Genomic DNA, 23,349 nt, shown 5'->3' on the forward strand with positions numbered 1-23,349 from the left:
AACAAACATGACTGATGATTATTTCAGCATGCAAAATAAAGCAACATAAAAATATTACTTACTATAACAAGTCAAGTCAATGCATATAGATGTAAGCCTAATTCTGCGTCCCATACATTTTAGCACCATCTCATGGAATCTGATTGCCAGTTGTTACGAATCGCTGCCGTTTCCTCGGAATGGACTGATGACTGCAGAGACTCCATGGAGTTGACACTATGTCGTTGAAAGTCCTATCTGGATCACAGGTGTATACCAATGCTAAAACCAAAACATAACGCTGAATACAAGAGAGACAATTTTAAATGTGCTATATCAATTTAGATCGAAAATATAGGATTTTACCTCATCAGTTATATTTCTAAGTCGTGAAGGGAGGATAGATGTTTTATTTTGAGAATTACTGTATAACACACCATAAGAAGTAAATTTTTACCTTATGGCATCATTTATCTGGATTGAACATGTAGCCTATTACAAATGTCACAAATGTCAAAGTATTCTAGATTTTAGAATTCGCCCAAGGTTAATAGAGAATACTCTTTTTTCATACAATTTTAAGTGTACTTTGTCATCCAGGTTTGTGTAATTTCTAATTGTTGAATTGTTGTAGAAATCATACAAACAATTTAAAATTGAAAAACGAAATGCACTTGAATTTATGTGCTGCCTAATATTCACCTTCTGAAACATGTTTGTTAGCCCATACCTCACAGTTCACCAAACCTGGATGGAAATACCTGTCTGTCCCATGATCACGGAGTCAGTAAGTTACACCAGGGGGGAAGCATGGTGTCTCTAACCAGCCCCAACAACAAGGATCTTACTATAATTATAGAATCAATGGTAAGAATTCAAAATAATTACAACAAACTTGAGTTCATTTTTTGTCCAACTTCATTAGGTTTTTAGACAAAATAAAGGATTTAGAATTTTAATCAATTGTTATTCGCCCCCCACTCCCGCCATATTCTGTCAATCTACAAAATGTCACTATACAACTTAAAGGCAGCTATGTAAGTAAAAATATTTACGTTTTCCAGTGTCTTTGCCTGTGATAAGACTACGTATCGATTTTGTACTATAAATTCCATAATTTCAAAGAACGTATAATTGGGGCGCCAGCGGGGTTTACTTACTTATATTTAATTATTTAATCGTACAATGGCATAAAATTATATAAATATAAGGAATAAGGAATCATTCTTTGAATATTAGGGGGTGATAATTTAGGTCAGGGCGTGATCAAATCTATCATACTAGATCTATTTAAGATTTTCACAACGTAATTCAAAAATTAAATTTTCATTTTTCTATTTGGTTATACACTATTTCAAATTGAAAATATATATAATATATACTATGACTTTATTATTAGGCATATATTTGCATTTTGCATGCTATTGAAAGAAACATTCAAAATATTCTAACTCCAAAAATAGCCTTTAAATGCACCCTAATTTTTTGGCATTATCAGGTTTGAATGCAAAATAAAAAAGAATTAATTTATCAAAGAAAGTTACTTAATACTAAAGAAGGTCGCACATGTCCTTAAAAACGTCTTCATTGGCCTATTTTGTAATCATTCAACTATGCTATAAAGAACAATACTGCAATTATTCTGTATGTGATCAAAATAATTATTGCAGGCAAGTATTTCAAGCGTATATGTGTGGAAGAGTAGCATCCATTTTGGACAGAATACTTCCCAGTCAAAATGCACTTGAATTTATGTGAATACATGAAGAAGAAAATCTTTACAGGATAATCTCTGCCATTCAGTCAATAGAATACAAACTAAAAGGACTGAACAGGTCACTGAATGGAGGAGTTGTTTTAACCAATCACCTTCAGTAACATTTCAGTCACCTTTTAGTTTTTTAACTTACTGAATAACCAGAGCTTCATTTTGTGTTTAACCCTTTGTTAAGGCTTTGTAGTTTCTTGAAAAATTGATAAATTCTTGTTTCTTGTTATCTTGAGACTCCGTTAATGCAACATCTTTGGAATGTTATTTCAATGAATATTCATATGCCTTAAAAATCTAAGCAAGCAATGGACAGCTAAGTATTCCTGTTAGAGTTGATGAAGTGATCACCATTACAACATTGTCAACAGGACAGAAAGGACAATACCCAAACTCTCCAGATGTTAAGCCATTCCCACTGCCATATAGTGAAAACTTTGATGGTTTGCACTGTTTATTTCATTTCACAGAATTTATTGTAATTGTAATAGATGCATATTAATTATCAACTTATCTACTCTTTAAATTTTTGTAACAACTATCTTTTGCATGAATAGATATATACAAAATTTCAAGGATGCTGATATCTGTTCTAACATCATGATTCAATAACTTTTCTGAACAGGATATCCTTATTTTTCTGAACCAAACAACTTTGCACAACAGACAGGTGCATATGAAATCATGAAATCGTCAGACCCCTCCAGAAAACAGATTTTAACACAGACTGTTTTGAATATTCCTGTTTCTTGGTGTCAAGCAGAAAAAGCAAATAAGTTTGTGAATATTATAGGCGATCATAACTAGTAAATGATCATTGTCATGGTAACCTTATTTGAAGGAGTTTAACAAATTCTCGCAAATAAATTGGTACATGTATATTTTCATTCAAAAACACCTAAACTATCTCATTATGCCAATAAGAAGTAACAATAAACAAAGGCGTACTTACTGGCATATACTTTGTTGGCTTGTTTAAACCTATTATTGCTTTCATGATCATCCAAGCAATACAAAAAATGTTATAAATTAAATATAACAAAAATTGTAGATTTTGAAGGCAATTCTACATATGTTAAGTGAATTTTTGTTTAATTATAAAAATAACAAATCTGTCAGTGCATCATTTTCTAATGTTTTTCTCTGCTCTTGGATTCTATATTGTTGTGACTTACGGTGACCATATCAAATAGTCTGTCTTTAAGTTTCCTTACCACTGACTTTAAAGACTTTCTCCTTTTCTCTATGGATTAAATCTATCAATATTAATAAGGAAAATAGGCTATGATCTTTATCTTGTTCTTTGTTTTCAGCTACATGAACAGATCTTCTTTTTAGACAATTCTCTGTGAATTGCTTTACTAGTGCACAAACCTTGCACTCTTCTCCATAAAACTGTATTTCACTACTTACGATAATTCAGATGTCATTCTGTCTATTCTTGCATCGTCATTTCAAGGAAATCATTTGAGTCATGTCTTTCTGTACGCACAGGGTACCCAGAAAATGTTGAGCCTTCACTCACTGCTCAACAAGTAGGCGTGTTTAAAACCAGAAAATCTGAGAATCCTAGTCATGGAATGGTGCTGACCCAAGTCGTTACCTACCCACCTATATACTGGTGTATATTGAATCTAGTCTTCCCAGTTGATCTCATAGGAAACTTTTCTTGGTTTGTAGCAGCTGCTCCATCTTATTCATACAAGTCTTTCCTCCAACAATGATCACATTTTACTGCTGAAACATACTTGCACAAAAATTATCTCACTTTTATGCACAAAGGACAGTGCAGTGATCTGTTGATATAATGATACATGCTAAACACGGGACATACCTTTCATTTTTTTTATTCTAACAAAGACATGCTGTTATGCAAGGGATTTGTTTTTGCTTGTAGGATCACTAAAGGTTTTGTTAGTTTCAGACCTTGATCATTATTGTGTGTTTGAAGTCTTTCTGCTTACATCAACTTAAATGAGCTCTGTTTGCTACCTGTTGTCTTTAACACTGTTGTAAATTATAGTTTCCTCTTAAAGTTGCTCACTACACCCTGAAATATTTTCTCATATCAGCTGAAAATCACTTGATTATGAGAAATAACATAATGGATAACAAGTATTTCAATCCAATAGGCAAACAAATGTGCAATTTTGGATGAAAAATTACATTTTCGAAAATGTAATTCAGTAAACATGAACCAAAGCTCAAGGAGGATTCGAACTCATGAACTCATGATCACGAAGCCCAATAATATAACCACTTTGACAAAACATATAAATCGCAATCTTGTAACGTAGTGTGTTAAAAAGTATCAATCTAGGTGTAGTGAGGTACCTTAAACCGAATCACTGATCAAAATTTTCTCGAATTGAGTAAATTTTAGTACGTTTGGCCATAAAGAGATAAAGAAGAAGCCACAATGAGGGACTTGGACACGATTTGAGATCAAAAAATTTATTTTTATTTTTTATGTATAAAATGGTTTATTGGTGCATTTTAAATGATTGACCAAAATATTAAATGTTAAAGTCAAGTTACAAGCGAGATACAGAGGCGAAAATTGATTGTTATGTAAACAAAGCTTGAGTCTTATAGTTGTTTACAAAGAAGTAATGTAGAGAATTACCATTTTTTAGACAAAATGGCAGGTAAATATCAATTTAAACTAATTCAATATCTTCTTAAATAATATTTTCAACAAAAGAAAATTACATTTGATTGAAATTTACACCAATACAACGAAAATGTAAAAAATGACAATATTCGAGTTTTGTTTACAAACAAAGAATTATAAACTGTGTATCCTGCTTATAAATTGATATTTGAGTTTCAAATTTTGACATGGCATTATAAACTTCTATATTTATCAGTATAAACATTGAAAATGGAAAAATAAAATTTGAAAATTTTAAGTCAAATCGTGTCCAAGTCCCTTTAAGGAAAAATATCAAGGATGGTATTTTTTTTTTCGAAAGAAACAACAAGTTGAGAATCTGTTGAGTTACACAGTAAAACTATTGAAAGCTTAAATCAATATTGAAATGATATAAGTTATGTGTATTTGTTAAACTTCTTCAGCTAACAATATCAAAACGTTTTGAAAACTATTTTGCTAATGCATATAAAATTATCCTTACTATATATTTTTACACCGATTATAATTATATTATTTATTGAAAAAGAAAATCTCTGAGATAGATCTTTAACATGATCTTAATCTATACGTAAATGAAATAGTATTCTTCTATTGTACATGTCTATTAAGAGAGATATAAAATATGGCCTTAATTTGTATTTTGTTTTGATTACCCATTCTTTGACATGAGTAACTGTCTATTTATAGGACTGATATTTCTGTGTCTGTCGAGACACAAATCCCCAAGGTCAGTGGAAGTTCAGGGACATTTGTTGCTGTCAGGGTGGATCAAGGGGGATGCAATGCTTGGGAAGCCAAGGTGATTTTTCTCTTTATACTTCCCGATCAGCAGAAATTTGTTCTTGCTAATGACTTGTGTAAGTGGTCATGTATTTTTGTTTTTAATTAATTTATTTATTTTTTGTTTAATTTAAATGCCCTTTTTATTTCAAAATAATTTGAATTTTAACCTCTCTTGTTGTTGTTTTTTTTTTCTAATTCATTTAAGTGTGCATGTGTTATAATACTCGCATTTAGATTTTAATAATTTTTGGTTACAGCTCGTACACAAGTTATTAAAGAGGGATCAGTTAATGTATCAACAAACGGATGGAATAATATAAGCCTCACTGTCAAAGTAAGTATACTGCTGATAAGAGAGGGAAATAAGTAGTACTGTGTAAACACTTTCGTGTCTTTAAACGAAAAATAACCGACAATTTTCAATAAGAAACGTTATAGGTCTTTTCTAATTGGAATGTTTTACTCATTTTCAGTCTGAGGAAAAAGATTTTAGAAAAATCTCTGAATGCATAAAATATAGAAACATTGATACCCAAGTACTGGATATAAATATGTTTGTATCTATAGATGTATAACTTCTGTGGATCATATATTTAGTCCAGCGATATTAAAATTGAGATACAAAAGAGATACTTATAGTATTGTATGATCTAAAACGGACAATTATAGCAATAACCTACTGGTATAAACTTTATGCATAAATATCTTTTTCCCCGTCTCCCGACTTTCTGTACTTATGGTATACATTTACGCAAAAGACATGATCATAGAACCAGAGACTAGAGTCGTGTATACAGGTACTTATCATTGACCTACCAGGCACGTAGCATCGTTTTTGAAAGTGGGGGGGGGGGGGGCAGACCCATCCAAAAAATCTTGACAAGCAAAAAAAAAAAAAAAGGGATACTTAAAGTTTCCAAACTGCCCCCCCCCCCCTGATGCTATGTGCCTGCCTACTAAGCGATCTTTTCTACTTTTCACAGTGTATCGCTAATAAGGGAGATACATTACATTTTAGAAATTTAAAAGTAATTATAATTATATTTTGTAAACATGCATGGCTATTAAGCACACAAGCATTTGCGAGATTGGCAATAATTACTTTACCAAATTACAACAAAGCCGATATAAATAGCGCGCGAGTTATTGATTGAATAAAATTCGTCGAGTCGAACCATTGTCAAAACGTGGATGTGTCACTAGCCGACAACATTGATATAATTTCTCTTTCATTCTCAGAATTCTACCGCTGTTGGCAGTGTGAATGGAGTTCCTTTGTTTACAACAACCATTCCATCTAAACCATCCAATGGATTTGTTGCCATAGATACAGATTCGTATGGCATAGCAAATTTTTATAATTTTAAAATGATGAGCTCCAAGGATATTGATATTTCAAAACTGAAAGCATCCCAAGAACTCAAATTTGTAGAAGATACAAAAATATATTTTAAGCCAAAAAGAAATCTACCGTAAATGATTTCACTGATGTTCATTACATGTAACTAACCGATTGTTAAATGTGTAAGACTGTGATATGTTAAACAAAATGTTCCATTGTTTTACTACTGTAAACTGTCCTGCTAGGTAAAATATGCGTACAATAATTATTCGCGAAATTCCCAAGTACTTATGCTGAAGAACTGTTCTCTTAAATAATTACACACAATATATTATACTTTCATATGTAATGTATTGAACTACATGTACACACTAACTGCATCAGAATGAAATTTGTTTGATTTTACACAACTTTCTACAAATGTTTTCGTTTCGCATCAGTGTATGAATGTTTATGATTATATGTATTTAGATTTTTGTGTTTTAGTTGATAAACAATTTATTTTGTAAAACCAACGGAGCTTTCCCCTATAAAATTTTGTTTTAGAAAAAGACCACATTTTACGAAAGTAATAAATGAATTAATGTTAATGGTTTTAAGAAGTTATCTTTATTGATCAAAATTAATGAAAATCATTCCTAGAACATTGCATTATTATTACTCAATTTGATTTCATTTATCTTAACTATATAATTGAATACGTTAAAAATCATAATGTATTTTGTTACGAAAGGAGACTGATATCAAACCGCGGCCTACGAAAGCCGAGAAGGATCATTCGAGATTCGAGATTCAAAATACGAGATTCGATATACGAGATTCAAGATTCGAAATTCGAGATTCAATATCTAAATTAACCAATCAAATCATGGATCTGAAACCTGTATCCTAGCAACATCAAACTGTTCTAAATAAAGATCATTCGTACATGCTGTTTCCTACAAATAAATGTCTTAATAGCTCTTATATAGTGGTTATAAAATGGTTAAATTAACATTGATGAATTAACCCCATACGATATAAACAATTAAATTAGTGATAACACTGTTGGCTTTGCAAATCTAAGTGGTTTTGTTTGCCCTGTATGCCCCCCCCCCCCCCCCCGAACAATTTTGACCCGAAGTGTATTCGCCCCAACTGTGTAAAAATCGGCTCGCGAAGAAAGATCTGTTTAATCTACATAATTAAAACTGAGTGTTGTTTTAGCTATGAAACGAAATTCAATGAAATAATCGACATGTCGAAATATAGTTAAACCATAGAGGATATAATGATTTACAACCTCAACGACACCAATCCAGATAGGAATAGTGTATTGTAGGGTATGGCAATGCCATTGTCGATATGAGAGAGACAGAGAGAAAGAGACAGACATAGAGAAAGAGAGAGAGAGTTTTGTAGTGTCAAATTCAATTGTGATTTAGAATTTGAAATTGATTTGATTTGATACAAGCATATATAGACAATAATTAGGCCTCTAAAAGGAGAAAAGAGAGGAGGTTGCTAGGGTAGGGCAGATCAACTAGCAAGTTTTATTTTTACGGTGTTAGCGCGCTGTGATTTACATCGACTCTCTCTCTCTCTCTCTCTCTCTCTCTCTCTCTCTCTCTCTCTCTCTCTCTCTCTCTCTCTCTCTCTCTCTCTCTCTCTCTCATTCATCACCTAGCATTTCCTTTTCCGTGAGGGGGTTTGGGGTATTTGTGATGTCTTACATTAGCTAGCGAAAATGATAAAAAAAACATGAAATTTTCTTTAAATTGTGTGCGGATGTTTTACTCAATAATCTGTTTTCAGTATATACATTTCAAGGGGGGGGGGGGGGGGGGGGGGGCTATGTAGTCCTAATTTTTTTGTCAGTTATTCTGTCCCCACTTTGTTTTCTCTTCGTTTTCCAGGCTTTTTTTATTTGGCTCGGCAAATTAATATAAAACTTTCTGTGTAGCTCCATAACGATGCACTGTAGATAAATTATGAGTAGTTTTACTTTTGATAAACAGGTACATATCTGTACTTGATTTTTAATTTTACTCTTTTAATCGGATTTAATATTCCAATAAACATAGGGTAGGAAAGAACAGACAGGAGTTTTTTGCGCATATCGTACTGTTCCATTCATTCATTACAGGTATTAGCGCTCATCGAGTTCGACTTGCTTTCCTTTTTTTATCCACTGGATTTAAAGCTAATAATTTTTGAAAATATTTTGAATTTATGGCCTGATTATATATAAATTAGAGCTACGCTGGTGCATCTATTTACCCAAATGGACCAAAATATAACCAAATGAATCTAAAAACTTTGACAAAATTAGTTTTAAACGTACGACTCATTTTTCAATTCTAATCGGGTATGTCCTTTAGAAAAATATTGAACAACACACATTTTAGCAAATAAAACGACAATTGTTTCATTTTTTTATGGGGAGGGGGTGGTGCCGGTAAAGGACATGCATTGCTTGTGGCAGTTGTGCTATACTCTCCTTTGTTATAATAGGTAATACTACATATTGATATAAAATGAAAGTTTCCAATTACACTGTAAATACCTTCTATCATTTATTTTGACCCGTGCAATAGTTTAAAACAATTATCAAAGCATGACTGTAATTCAACCGATCATTTTTGAAATTTATTTTTTCTGGATCCCCGCCTGATACCTCCGCCTTCTTGCATATTAGAAATACATGTACGTTGACCATATGTACACATTAACTTAATCGGCTATATTATGTGGCGATAACATTTTTAATCGATGTTTTTGCAGGATAGGTAATAAATAACAGCCTATTGTTGTTTTTTTCACTGATTTTTTTTAGATAATTTGCCGCCATCTTTTATGCATTCCACACACCAATCACAGTTTCTTTATTTGGTGTTCTGTGTGTATGGCGACAAATTTGTAAATTTGCACCACTCGCCCCTTTTAGCTTCACCCTGATTACATTTTATCTGGCTAAGTGTAATGTAGTTGTATATTAAATACACACATCTTTGTTTGCAGTACTTATTTACATCTTTAGAGATTTACTTACATACAAAGTAAACATTTGTATGATTTATACGTAATTATTGTCAATTTTGGTGAGGGGGGGGGGGGGGTAGGAAACTACAGAGAAGCTTAACTTGGCTGTGATACATATGCTTGTCTATACCTTTTATTTTTTCTTGAATGAATTATAACAAAATACAACAATTAATTTTGAAATATTCATGCACAATCAAATTTTTTTAAAAGTCTTACTGTTCTCTGCACAAGAAATCGGCAATGTGAACAAAATGGCACCCTTTCATTCCTACCTTTAATTGTAGAGAGTATTGAAAACAATTCCAAAAGTAAGACTCATAATAAGTTGTTTACTGATGAAAAGGAAAAAGAAATTGTATTAATTAATAATTCCGTATGATGTGATAATATCTCAATGATTTGTTTATAATCATAGTACTAGTGTATGACTTTATGCATACATAAAAGCAATAAGTAATGCTTATATTTATTGGTGAAACCGGACTGATTATTTATATTTAGATTATTTAGATACATGTTCTAATCTTCATGCGCGGATCTAAAAGGAGGGGATCAGGGGATTTGGACCCCCTCCTGGGAATATTGGAGCTTATTAAATTTACATAGTAAAATTATTTAAGGACAATGGTGTGTAGGACCCCCCCCCCCCACAAAAAAAATTAGCTACGCTTATGAAGTTCTCTACCATAACCGCATTCTAACACAAAAGGGGTGAATAAACCCGGGGTTTAAACTATTACTGGTGGTTGAAATACCCCAGGGTTCAAACGCATCAGGTGGAAATGCACAAGGACAAACAAAATCACTTAGATCCGCGAAGTGCACTGCATTATTTCTTGTCTACTTAGACATTCTGTGAAAGTAAATACAAATAATTATTTAGTTAGGTAGGGAGAAGTGAACATAGCATTCATTTGTATATAAGAGCATGTACGGATGATCTTTATTTAGAACAGTTTGATGTCGCTAGGATACATATTTTCAGATCCTTGATTTGATTGGTTAATTGGGATATTGAATCTCGAATTTCGAATCTTGAATCTCGTATTTCGAATCTCGTATTTTGAATCTCGAATCTCGAATGATCCTTCTCGGCTTTCGTAGTGGCCTGAATTGGTTCATTCAGAAAGTATGCTTGACTCACAACGTCAGTCGATAATTTTCAGAGTTTTGTCATCGGAATCTTATTTTATGGTAGTATATGTTAGCAACGCGCTGTGTGATTGCATGGGATATTTTGATTTGTGGGCTACGCCTCGCCTTCTGTGGACTTTACCGACCCCACAAAAATTTTTGAAAACAGCCAGTAACAAACATAATAAGTGTTTTGTTTTGCCGAGGACCTAAAATTTGATATGTAAAAAACAAAAGATAATACTAGTATATAACAATTAAATTCATATCTTAATTCTCTATTTTTTTTCACCTTCCTTGTCAGTCGTCTGTGCAAACCTGGATGCCATTGTAGGATTCAATACGTAACGGACAAAGGGGGGGGGGGGTCACTCTACATATTATGGGCTTAAAAATTAAAGGTATGGTTGTACTTTTGTGTAAAAATTCAGCTCAAAAAACGTTTCGTCCGCTATGTTCCGTATAAATCTTGACGCTCACCGTGTAAAGAAATTTAGAAGGCAATAACGTGGCGCGATTCATCCAATGACGTCGTGACATTCTAGTCCGAGCAAAACAAATATAAACGAAGAAAATATGAGCTTTACATTTTTAATTCGTAACAAAGCTTTAAAGCAAAAGTAAGGTAACTTTAGTATGATTACGTTTCAGTTTTATATTAAATTACAACTTGTGATCACCCCAGTTACATGCAGCAAAATACTTGCGTCAAAAAGACGTTCTTGTTTGTGTAAAAGATGTAGCCTATGTATAAGCTACTTTCTGCTATTGTTTTATTTCAAACCACGTAAATTGATTTGATTTTTAAAAAGTACGGTTTTAAAATGAAAATTGCTGTACTATTACAACAATGGTGTGTAGAAATGGTTACTATAAATATCAATCACTTCTGTATAGATAGGTAGAATATTACTCCTTTGTATTCATAAAGCATACCGTCACCCTTTACCAAGACATATGAGATCTTGTTGATACGATTTGTAACGTTTTTATTTAAATTTTTTGTTGCTACTTTTTCTTAATTATCCTGGAAATGTCAAATCAAAATGACATCAATTCTGTCAAAAATAAAATAACCCTGTAGATTTTTTTTAATAATTGACAACCGACTCCTTCTGGTACTTAAATCAAGGTCTAATAATAATGCAATTTTAAAAGTCAGCATGCATTCCAAACAACCTAAGCAATACATCAAGTTGTTGTGGAAAACGCCTGTGAATGAATCTGAATGAAACTGCAGAGGAATTCAGGTTAGACAGCAAGAAAAGAGGATAGCATTGAAAGCATCTCAACCATGGAAAAGGTACAGTGTATTATGTATGTATTTTATCGCTTCATTTATAGAATAAATTCAAACATTAGTGTCTCTTGTTTTATTTGCGCTCATCAGTCGTATTCTTACATTGCAACATCCTTAAAAAAAATGCAACAGTGTCAGAATAAAATCAATCAATATTCATAAAGATTTATTTCGTTTCCTTTACGGTCATTTGGGTTCACATAGAGGTACATGCAACTCTATGCAATTTTCCAAAGCTAAATTTAAAAAGGAATATTCTAAAGCAAACAGTTACAGTTTAAAGACATTTTATAAAATTTTACTAGGCAAAACGATATGTAGATATTTTGCAGCTTTATATTATTGACTTATCGAGATCCATTTTGTTGTTTAGAATTATGTATAGTAAACAATTGATATACCTGGTAGAATTAAAATATATAGAAAATGATTTCATTCATATACCTTGAATCTTGGTATTGAAATCTTATAATATACGTAAGCATATAAATATTTTTGCATACCTTACATTTGCCTGTATTTCCTGTTAATTCTACATACATGATGGGTATGCTGTACTTTTTGCCCTATTTCCTCTTGTGAAAATAAGAACCTAAACTCCAGGTTTTCTCGAATTTCGATCGATTTATTCTCATGACATGTAATACTACTATTAGGTACGTTCTTTATAATTTTACTTAAAACTGTTACATAAAGAACACGATGTTCCAACGGCCGAAGCGTCAACTTTTTCGGTTGATCTAAAATAAAGATAATATATTACCTACCTGTATTGTTTAGGATCCATTGAACAAAGTGTACATTATATTTGAAAAATAAACCCTCGGTTTCAAGGACTGCTTTCAAAGTTTGTCCGAAGCAGTAGTGACAAAATCTCCCTATTAATCTTATATGTTACAATGAATATTTTACATATTTTATAGCTAACTTTGAAAACCTCAGCAACTCGCCATTTCATTCGATTTCCCCGATTTTCGTGATTATTACATTCATGAAAAAAAAATTTAAACGTGATAATGTTTTTTTTAAATATGCATACACCGAAGAAATATTTTAAAGCTATGATTAGTATGAATAAATCTCATAAGAAAAATACTAGGCGTGTAATGATCCCTCTTCGTTGGTGTCAAATATTCTGTTTGCTTTGTAATCTCATATTCCGTGGTCTTGCGTATGGAGATTGTTGTTTCTACAATTATTAATTTTACAAACTATTTTGAGATATTTATTACATGCATACACATAAAAGAGAAAACGATCATTGGCGATTATCACTCTAAAAACATTGATATGTTTCCTTTCCTTTGATTACGTTAAAAATCCTGTTTTCTTAGGATTCAATAAGCTTAACGTTCTGATGTTTTCACTCTCAGATGTTTGAAAATTTTGTCTTCTCGATTTACTCAAGAGTTATTAATTAGTACCTTAAAATAAACTATCAGATTGAGTTAGAAAATATATATGCTGATTCTCATGATTGAGATACATATGATAGAAATATAACTTCACGTTTCATTGTTTTATTTTTTTTAAATTTTATACATTAAATTTTCTCAAATCATGTCGTTAAAAATCAAAGACAATATTACTCATCAAACTACAAAAAAATTACACCACATTAAATGGAAATGAAATCATGACCATTACAGATGACATGCTTTCGCATTATACTTGCCATATGGTGTACTACAGCTCATATTGTGGAATGGAACGTCAATAATCTGTTCTCCATTTAAATGACTTGGGGAGTTACATTTTGGTTCTTTATAATAAAAATGGTTGTATGGCAGCATCTTTTTTATCTCCATAAACACTGTAAACGGCTCTAAATCGCAGGTACACTCAAAGGGATTTCCTCCTACATACCTTTAGAAAAAAAGATATTTTGCAGTTATTCAAAAAACTACATGTAATTAAAACTTAGGTTCTTCACGCCATGGTGAATTGTAGGGCAGCATTTTTCGTGTCTTTATAAACACTGTAAACGGCTCTAAATCGCACGTACAATCAAAGGGATTTCCTCCTATATACCTTTAACATAAATAATTGTCTGCGATTATCCATATCCTAGATGTATTCTTAAACATAGAAACATAGAACTAAAACTTGGGGTCGATAGAAAGATACACGTATTTATCTTTGTCGTGTAACTGTGTCATATTAATGCATTTACTTGAGAATATGAGACTTATGAAAGTTCCAAATAACGGATTAGAATAAATATGTGCCAAAGATTTCCCTGCTCTCTCTCTCTCTCTCTCTCTCTCTCTCTCTCTCTCTCTCTCTCTCTCTCTCTCACACACACACATGTCACACCCAAACTGAATACTTCACAAAAACCGTGGTTGCATTATGTACCATCTACAGGTAGAGGTTTTATGATAAACTATTCTTAGAACTGCAATTAATTTAATTTTCTGCCTCGATGAATAAATCTGTAACTAGTACACCTATTGTCTATCTTACACAGAGTTCCCGATAACTATGCACGAAAACGTACGTAAGAGAAAATAATGAACGTACGGTTAAGACAAGGCTACAAACCATTTGTTTTTATGAACAAAAATCTTTGAAATAAAAAAAAATCCAGATGTACATTTTAATAATGCATTTTTATTTTTTGTTATATTTTCACAATTGGTTTCGTTCAACTACATGCTTTCTCTGAGCAAAACAGAGATCTGCAAACACACACAGCTACTTCTAAGTTCATATTTTTTTTTACTTTTTTGTGTGTGCCGTCTCATATGATTATCTAAATAAGTTTTTATATATCGAATAACAAAATTTTCCCACATTACAACGCACGTGTAAAACGCGTTAATGTGCTCGACGTGAGATGAGAATGGGTCTTATTTTCTAATTTCAGTAATAGAAAATTTGATTATACATGGGATGAATTTCATTTTTACGTATGTTATTCAGGTAATTTCTACATATGCTACATAAGTTCATGTATACATAACATATCTGGGGATAATCAATACTTTTTTTTTAAAATTGCTTCGCGGTTTATAAAGCGTAAACGTAATGGTATATCTTATAACATAAGTATAAATTAAACTAATTCCTTGAATAACTGATCGCTATCTGGTCGCCGATGTAACGAAGAATATTGACCCTGACTGAAAATTGATCCGGGGGTCGGAGGGGGGGGGGGGTGTGTGGTAATTTTTAAGGTTTAAAATGGAAATCAAAAGTCGTAAAATTTTTACCCAGGGTCATTTTACAACAGCTTGAACTTTTTTCTAAACTCTGATGGCTCCAACACGTTAAAAATTAACCTTGTTAAAAATTGAGTTCAAACACAGAGTTTTGAATTGTCTTTGAACTGGAACAGGAACTTGCTCTACGGGGTTTAAACGAACATGTTTATGCTTGAAAGTTTCAGCCTTAAATTTGTAATTTTTTATACTGTCCAATACATATGCATAGATTGCTAATTTGTTTTAGGTTGATTTGTCCGATTACAGCCATTTGATATTATTTTTTAGGGTTAAAAACTCGGTGCATGTAAAATTAGATGATAGCGAAGTCCTAGAAACCATTAAATATAATTCACCATATCCGTAATCCATTTGACGAATTTTTAATAATAAATAAAGCTAATTAATTCGCTATATACATGTCTCTCAAACCAGATGCTTACTTATTGAAGCATTAAATGAAAATACATTCTTTTGAAACCTATAATTATCGGATTTAAAATTAAAGAGTTTATGTGAAAATGGTATTGCTAACTTTTTAAACTAAAAAGAATTTCGTTAAGCAAGTTTTACAGTTCTTTGATTTTCACTTCTTCGGGATTCTAAATCACTCCGCATTATGCAAATTCGATATAACCGTAAAAGTTTGCAAGGGAACTCCATAAAACTTTGCATTATCTGATATTTCACTATATTCGTGTTTGTACTAAACAACTATGTATCCTGTTAAACTACGTAAATAAGGTTAAAAAAATAACCTTTTGTTTCGGGACAGTATTAAAAAAAATAACCTTTTGTTTTGGGACAGATGAGTCGGGTTATCGTAGTTGTTTATCATAATAACACTTATTCACATCCAAAATAAAAAAAATGTTTTAAAATGTCAGATTGTTAGTTTGTGCTTATTTTCTTATGAATTTAGAACCAGTTCAAGATCAACATTCCATGATGCAGGTCAATTTTCAACGGACCAGGGTCTTTATCAACACTTTTTGTATCAATATTCACTGTTTAAAAATGACCCCCGGGTCAATCTTTGACTTGGGTCAAAATAACGCTTTTCACCGGTAACAACAAACACACCGCAACACTAATGTTTGTTTTATTTTAATATTTCAAGATTTAATTAATCGAATATTGAATTTGTATACATGTAAGAATTCAATAATAAAATACATGTAATCAATAAGATATTAAAACTTCAAGTATTGAAACAATGAAAATAAATAATCAGATCAGATTAAGAGAGTTATAAAAAATCAATATGTTTATGTGACGTTTTAAATAGTTCTTTTTTTACAAATACTCACAGATTTGTTAGGTTCGGGAGTGCCATAAACATTTCCTTACTCAGGAACGTAATATTATTACCATACAGGTATCTACAATGAAACAGCGTCTTATAATTTTTACTGGCATTGATTCGTATATTATTCAAATGATCACAGACAAACAAATTGCTGTTTAATTCTTGCTTCTGATTATAGTTTTGTTCATCTCGATACTCTTAAACTAGATTAAATTCCTGGGCATCACAGTTTCAATTACTGTTCGGATAAACAGAACATACATTCAGTCATCCATATAAGGATAATCATATAACGTAACGTGAGATTTAAAGAGTCAACAACAAGCCGATCATATGATCATCAAAAATTGTCCGCGCAATATAATAAAGCATTTGTATATCCAAAGGACTTGCATAATGTTGCATGAAAACCTTTTTTAAACAAAAATATAGTTATATATATCATTTTTTCATCATGTAAACTTTTCGTAAATATAAGATAAACGTATGACACACACTACAAAATATTGAAAAATGCTTTAAAACAATAAAAGATACCATATCTCAAAATTTTGATCATTGACCTCATATAAATTTCATGCGTGCAGAATTAGGTCAATATAATAAGTTTAATACTATACATGTTTTAGTATTATCAACATTAATTTTTTTTTGTAAAATTGAATAAAAATGGGTAGGGATTTGAACACTGATAGGGAAGATTTGGACTGGAATATTTATAAAAAATTGTCAATGAAAACTTAATGCTCTGTATCTATTTAGTGCCACTGCCACTTATAAACTGTATTTCATTTTTAAAAGAGTTTACCAATATGTATTTTTTTCATAATTAAGAAAATCGATATCATAGTGAACCATTTTTTGGGATTTTTCTTAAATTTTCTAAAAAATACTCAATGGCCCATAGCTCAAATAGTATGTCATTGACCTATTTCGTTGAAAGTAAAAAATAACCAATGCCATACAACAAAAAGTATATGACACATAATGGATTGTTTTTCATTAACACAGTGGAATATTTTTTTCATTCTGAGTAAGCTTAAACGTAATCCTGTAATGATGAGTCGTTAGAAGAAGGTCAGGCTACTTAGTTAGACTGATATTTATTCGTTGAGCCAATCTAGAATCTTAGCATCCAATACTATCACACGACCTGGCGAGTTTTTAAGCCGTTTAATGGGGTTACTTTGTTCATAATAAAAAATACAATATGATTTACCCAAAGTATTCTAACTTAAAAGCGTTCTTTTATTTTTTTTATTGATGTCACCTCCAAGAATGAAAAAAACTTTGTTCCATAACAGAGAACATATTGATTTGTAACTCTCAGAAAAAACCGTCAGAATAAAACAAATCAAAGAATAATCCAAATAGCTATCATCCTTTAAATGAGAAACCGACGGTATTATTCCTAGATATTAATAAAAATATTACCATTTTGACCATTGATATCACATCTTATTCATCTTTTAAAATGGCAACATAAAACTCTTAGTATATAGTAAACAATTTAGATCTGATCCTAATGGTGCACAGCACTGTTAGGGTCTACTTTATTGTCAAACCAACTTGAAAGTACTATAAATGATAATAATGACATCACACAAAACAACCAGTTATCAAAAATGTAAAATTAAATTAATTTGCATCTTCGCTAGCCAAGGGTTTTCGGTGCTTTCCACTCGCCATAAATGGGGAGCAAAGTAGACCGAAAATCCTTGGCTAGCAAAGAATTCTAAATTTGCGATAAAACGATATGGCAGTCGAGCAATGGCAAGTTTACAGGAATTCATAAATACGCATTATTACCCTTTTATCTCCTAATACCGCCAGATAAGCTGTTACCCTCATCTCTACACACCTCTTGAGGCGGAGAGCTCTAATCATTCTTCGTCGCATTTAAGTATTTTATTCACCCCAAAACAATACATTGGACGAAAAGATTTGGAGAATCGCGTTGTCAAATAAAACAAATGACAACAACTGTACGGTGAGAAATATTCAATGAAAGACATATCAAAACAGACTGAAATTCAAACACACATATTTCAGAATCGTCGTAAATAGCTGTTTTTTTATGTCATTCTGTTATACCATCGCACATTCGCAAACCATTCATTGTAATACATGTAGATTGTGCAGTGACAACATGAACTTAAGAAAACAAAGTGTTTCTTGTAGAAACTGATAAAAACGACAACACGTTATTATTATTATTTTTTTTTTGGGGGGGGGGGATGTACTACTGCTTATTTATCATGGTATAAGAATTACGGCCGTTGTCTATAGTGATGCAGATGTTTTGTATATTGTATGAACTTCTTCGATGAGCACGCAAAGTAAGACACCACCATCCTGTTTTTATTTTTCATTGATAGTAGATTTTTAACTTCTTAAACGCATTGCTACAAAATACAGTTCATTCGGAAAGCAACCGACTGTAACTTTTTCGACTTGTAAATCGATCTCAGTAGCAGCTGGGAGTCGATCAAACATAATATGGCGATTAAATACATTTATAAGTTTATGTCAGGATGGAAAATAAACCAACATAATTTTTAATCAATCAGAAATGTTATAATGAACATTTATTTATGCAATCTTTATAGTTCATATTGCATTCAGTACCGTTAATTCGTATTTTGCATCAAACACCTAAATTATAGCAAGGAGGGTTTCTTTAGGAATGAGTCTTTTCTGGTTTTCGACTTGTCAAACGTAAATTTGGTTAACTGTACATTATATCACGATGAATTTAAGAAATTAAAATAGTACATTTTTTTAACTATTATACAATTTGGCATACAAATGGTAATCAATATTTAGAATCTAACAAGGACAATACTTTGGCAGAATATTTGCGTAGAAAAATATCACATGTTTCGCAATTCCGAATTTGTCTAGAATAATGAGTCTGTTTTAGCATTTTAAAAACAATAACATTAATATTGGATTTTTTAACTGATATGAGCTATTCAATAATACTTGGGTTTCAGAATATGCTTTTAAAATATGATTGCCTATCAAATTACATTTTTTATAAGCTTTTAAAGCGCCCATTTTATACATTTATTTGTGTTAAAAATCACTAAAGTCAGTTTTTTCTCTCTTCTTAAATGGTCAATATATTAGCTTTTCTGTGTCTATATCTTTATATAAATTCTTCATAATACGTAAAAATAAAAAAAAAATTATATTGGAAGTATAAAAAAATAATCAAAATATCTTAAAAATCTAAGAAAATTAGAGCTTAGCAATATCAGATTTAGTTTCAATATTTATTACAATTTAGTAGTACAAGCTGACAGATATTCTGATATAATGTCGTTCCATTGAAGAATAGAATCTTCATATCTTTAACAGATGTATTCATAACTGCAAAGAACTACATTTACTTTTATCACTCTTTAAGTTAGGAAAAAGGTATTGACCTTGACCTGATCTTTGTGCAAAAACAATGGGGGTCAAACTTAATTAAAGTGATAGAATCATTTGGGTATATGATATGTTTTACTGTGTCAAAATTTCATGGATTTCTTACTATATGAAGTTTGTTTGATAACGAGAAGACCCCTTCATTAAGGCCTAAAAAGGTCACTATTTAGTAACCATTTCCTGGTAAAGTATGTGATTTACTAATACACGATCAAAGGTTTAAGATCAGTATGGCTAGAGACTGAGATATGTGCAAATCTACTAGTAGGCATTGCATAGTTTATTATTGATCAAAAACTAACTTGTATCTAATATCTTATCGGAAAGAAGCCTGCTGACATAATTTTGAATGTAATACAACTTTTTTAATCATTGTTGGGTAGAACGTAAATATGATAAATAAGGAAGGAAAAATATCAGTCTTACAGTTTCTGAAGTTGTGGTAATCCCTGAAAAGTGTTGCAGTCAATTTGACTTATCTGGTTACTATCAAGGTACCTACATGAGTGCAAGGTATAATCATTTATGAGTAAACACGGTTTTAGATAATAAAGTATGAAGAGAAGCAATTTAAGTTTGTATGCTATATTTTACACGTAGTATATTTCATCGTTATGCACCTATTTAATGAATATATTAAAACTATTTACAAATCTTTCATTTCTGAGTTGTTTTATGTACAAGACCGTTGCTTTTTAACTTAATTTGAATGATTTTTTAAAAAACAGTTGGGGATGAAAGGGGTAAGTTTAATGGCATGCTTTTTCAATTGTTGCGTACTAAACACGCCTTTATCTGCACTGTTGTTGTTGATAATCAATATATAGTAGTGGTATTAACATAAAGTTAAACGAAGTTTGTTGTCCTAAACACTCAGAATCAAAACTTAGTCACTCAAAATCAAAACTTAAAGTATGTTGTAATCAAGCATTTTCAATTATACGTTTTTGCAATTTGCAACCAACCGTTGTTGTTTAACATTATTTATTCATGTAAAAGGGAAATTGCCGTACAAAAAAGCATAACATATAACTTCCATAATTACTTTTCGTAAAAAAAAATAGACAAAGGAGATACTGAAGAAACATTATTCATATTCGTAAAATCAAATCAATAAGACTCAACCCTGTCATACCTTGGGCAAATAAGTTGAATGAGTTGGCTAAATACAGCACTGATTTATATCTTCTTAACAAATAGCTGGATGTATATTTTTTCTATGGTTATGTTTGGTAACTTTTCATATTTACACTACCTGAGTTGTAATGATTCGTTTAAGATAACGATTATTATATCAGCGGCTTTACAATTTATACTTGATGGCTGGGTAAATTGTCACCGCAGATTTCTGGCACTGGGTTACTATAAGTTTTAGGAATCATGTACCTCAATTTTATGCAGATTTACAACATAGTAATTTTTAAATCAATTACTCAGATATATACACTGCTAGTGACACTAACTCTGCTTCCTACACTAGTCTCATCGTTCTTTACTATTATCACTGTTTTTCAAGTAAGAACGTTTACTACATGTGTGGCAGGTTTAACAGAACATATGTTTCAAAACTTTAATTTGCTCTTTAACCTTTTTACGTAACCCTGCATCTAAAATGATGGTTTAGTTTCCATAAAATCTCCCTTTTAGCAAACGTTATACATGTTTGTATCTCTGTATTCTGTTATTGATGAATGTTGATAGAATGTGTGAACCTCAGCACATTAGGTGATATTCATTTGACTTAAAATATGTATTCAGTAGAAGATTAAAAAAGGTTTGTTCCCATAACTTTTACACAAATTCCGCTAAGAGAAAACACACATATATCCGTTGAAAATACTTAGTGAAAATGGATAAGGTAATGAAAGGAAACATTATTTAGGCATCTTATATCCTTTTACTAAAATATAAACAAGGTGATATGCATAAATTTAATTATTTATAGTACAAAGTTTGTTAAATAATAAAATGTCAAATAATTTCAGCTAGTAAATAACAGCTGTTTATGATTATAAACGTTCTGTGATGACATAGGTCCTTTATCACACAACAGTAGAAAAATGAGATCAGGCAGCAGACCTTAACCTTAAACTAGTTCCATTTCAGTTCAGCTGATTTTCTTAAAAATGACGTCGAACGTTAGTGTAACTCCTCTATGTCATTTGATACCAACCAGTCGCCATGGTCAGAGTCATATTTAAATAGATTCATTTCTAAAAAGTCTTTTAGGAAATACAGGCCCTCAGCCACCAGCTCATACCACACAACAAGCAGTTTTTGTTGTTTATGTACTACACAGCTCTAGTTGTCGCACCACTTACTAAGGCATTGTCACAAGGTATGTAACACACTATGGCATACCCAGACACCAAGTGCCTAGTTCTTGACATGGTTTTTTATTTCATTCGATATTAGCAGTTTTCAACAATGTCTATGAAACCAAACTATTCAGGTCGGCTTTTCAATTGGTAAGCATTATTACCGGCGAAAATGATCTATCAAAACGCAACACTAGGCTTAATTATAAGGTTGTGCAATTTGAGCACATCTTACTCCTGTACAAAAAACGCAATGTTCTACACTCAAATATTTCAAAATTATCCAGCTGAATATAGGAACTACTATCACATTACCAATGTTCTAATTTTCAGGTCATTATGGATTATTTGCAAAGCCGCCAAAATAAACTAGGTTCACGTTTTTGGCATATTGGGTCAAACATTAACTCGCTTTAATTTTAATGCCGCTCTGAATATTCTGTTTAATACTCTTGTTCCACGTGGTATTGACAACCTAACCGTACGAAAGCCGAGAAGGATCATTCGAGATTCGAGATTCAAAATACGTGATTCGAAATACGAGATTCAAGATTCGATATTCGAGATTCAATATCTAAATTAACCAATCATTTCATGAATCTGAAACCTGTATCCTAGCAACATCAAACTGTTCTAAACAAAGATCATTCGTACATGCTCTGTCCTACAAATAAATGTCTTAATAGCTCTTATGTAATGGTTATAAAATTGTTAAATTAACATTGATGAATTAACCCCACACAATATAAACAATTAAATTAGTGATAACACTGTTGGCTTTGCAAATCTATGTGATTTTGTTTGTCCTGTATGTATTTCCCCCCCGAACCATTTTTAGCCCGTAGTGTATTCGCCCCAACTGTGTAAAAATCGGCTCGCAAAAAAGATCTGTTTAATCTAAATAGTTAAAACTGAGTGTAGTTTTAGCTATGAAACGAAATTCAATGAAACAATCGACATGTCAAAATATAGTTTATGATAAAGTTTTAAACCATAGAAGATAATGATTTACAACCTCAACAACAACAACAACAACAATCCAGATAGGAATAGTGTATTGTAGGGTATCAATGTCATCGTCGATATTCGAGAGAG

At 31.6% G+C, this 23,349-nt stretch overlaps 1 pseudogene; it reads left to right on the forward strand.

Moving 5' to 3' along the window:
* Positions 1–1,700: 1,700 nt before the first annotated feature.
* Positions 1,701–6,695, forward strand: LOC128182287 (galactocerebrosidase-like; annotated as a pseudogene).
* The last annotated feature ends 16,654 nt before the right edge of the window (positions 6,696–23,349 follow it).

Source organism: Crassostrea angulata, chromosome 4, assembly GCF_025612915.1.
Source record: "Crassostrea angulata isolate pt1a10 chromosome 4, ASM2561291v2, whole genome shotgun sequence".
NCBI lineage: Eukaryota > Metazoa > Mollusca > Bivalvia > Ostreida > Ostreidae > Magallana > Magallana angulata.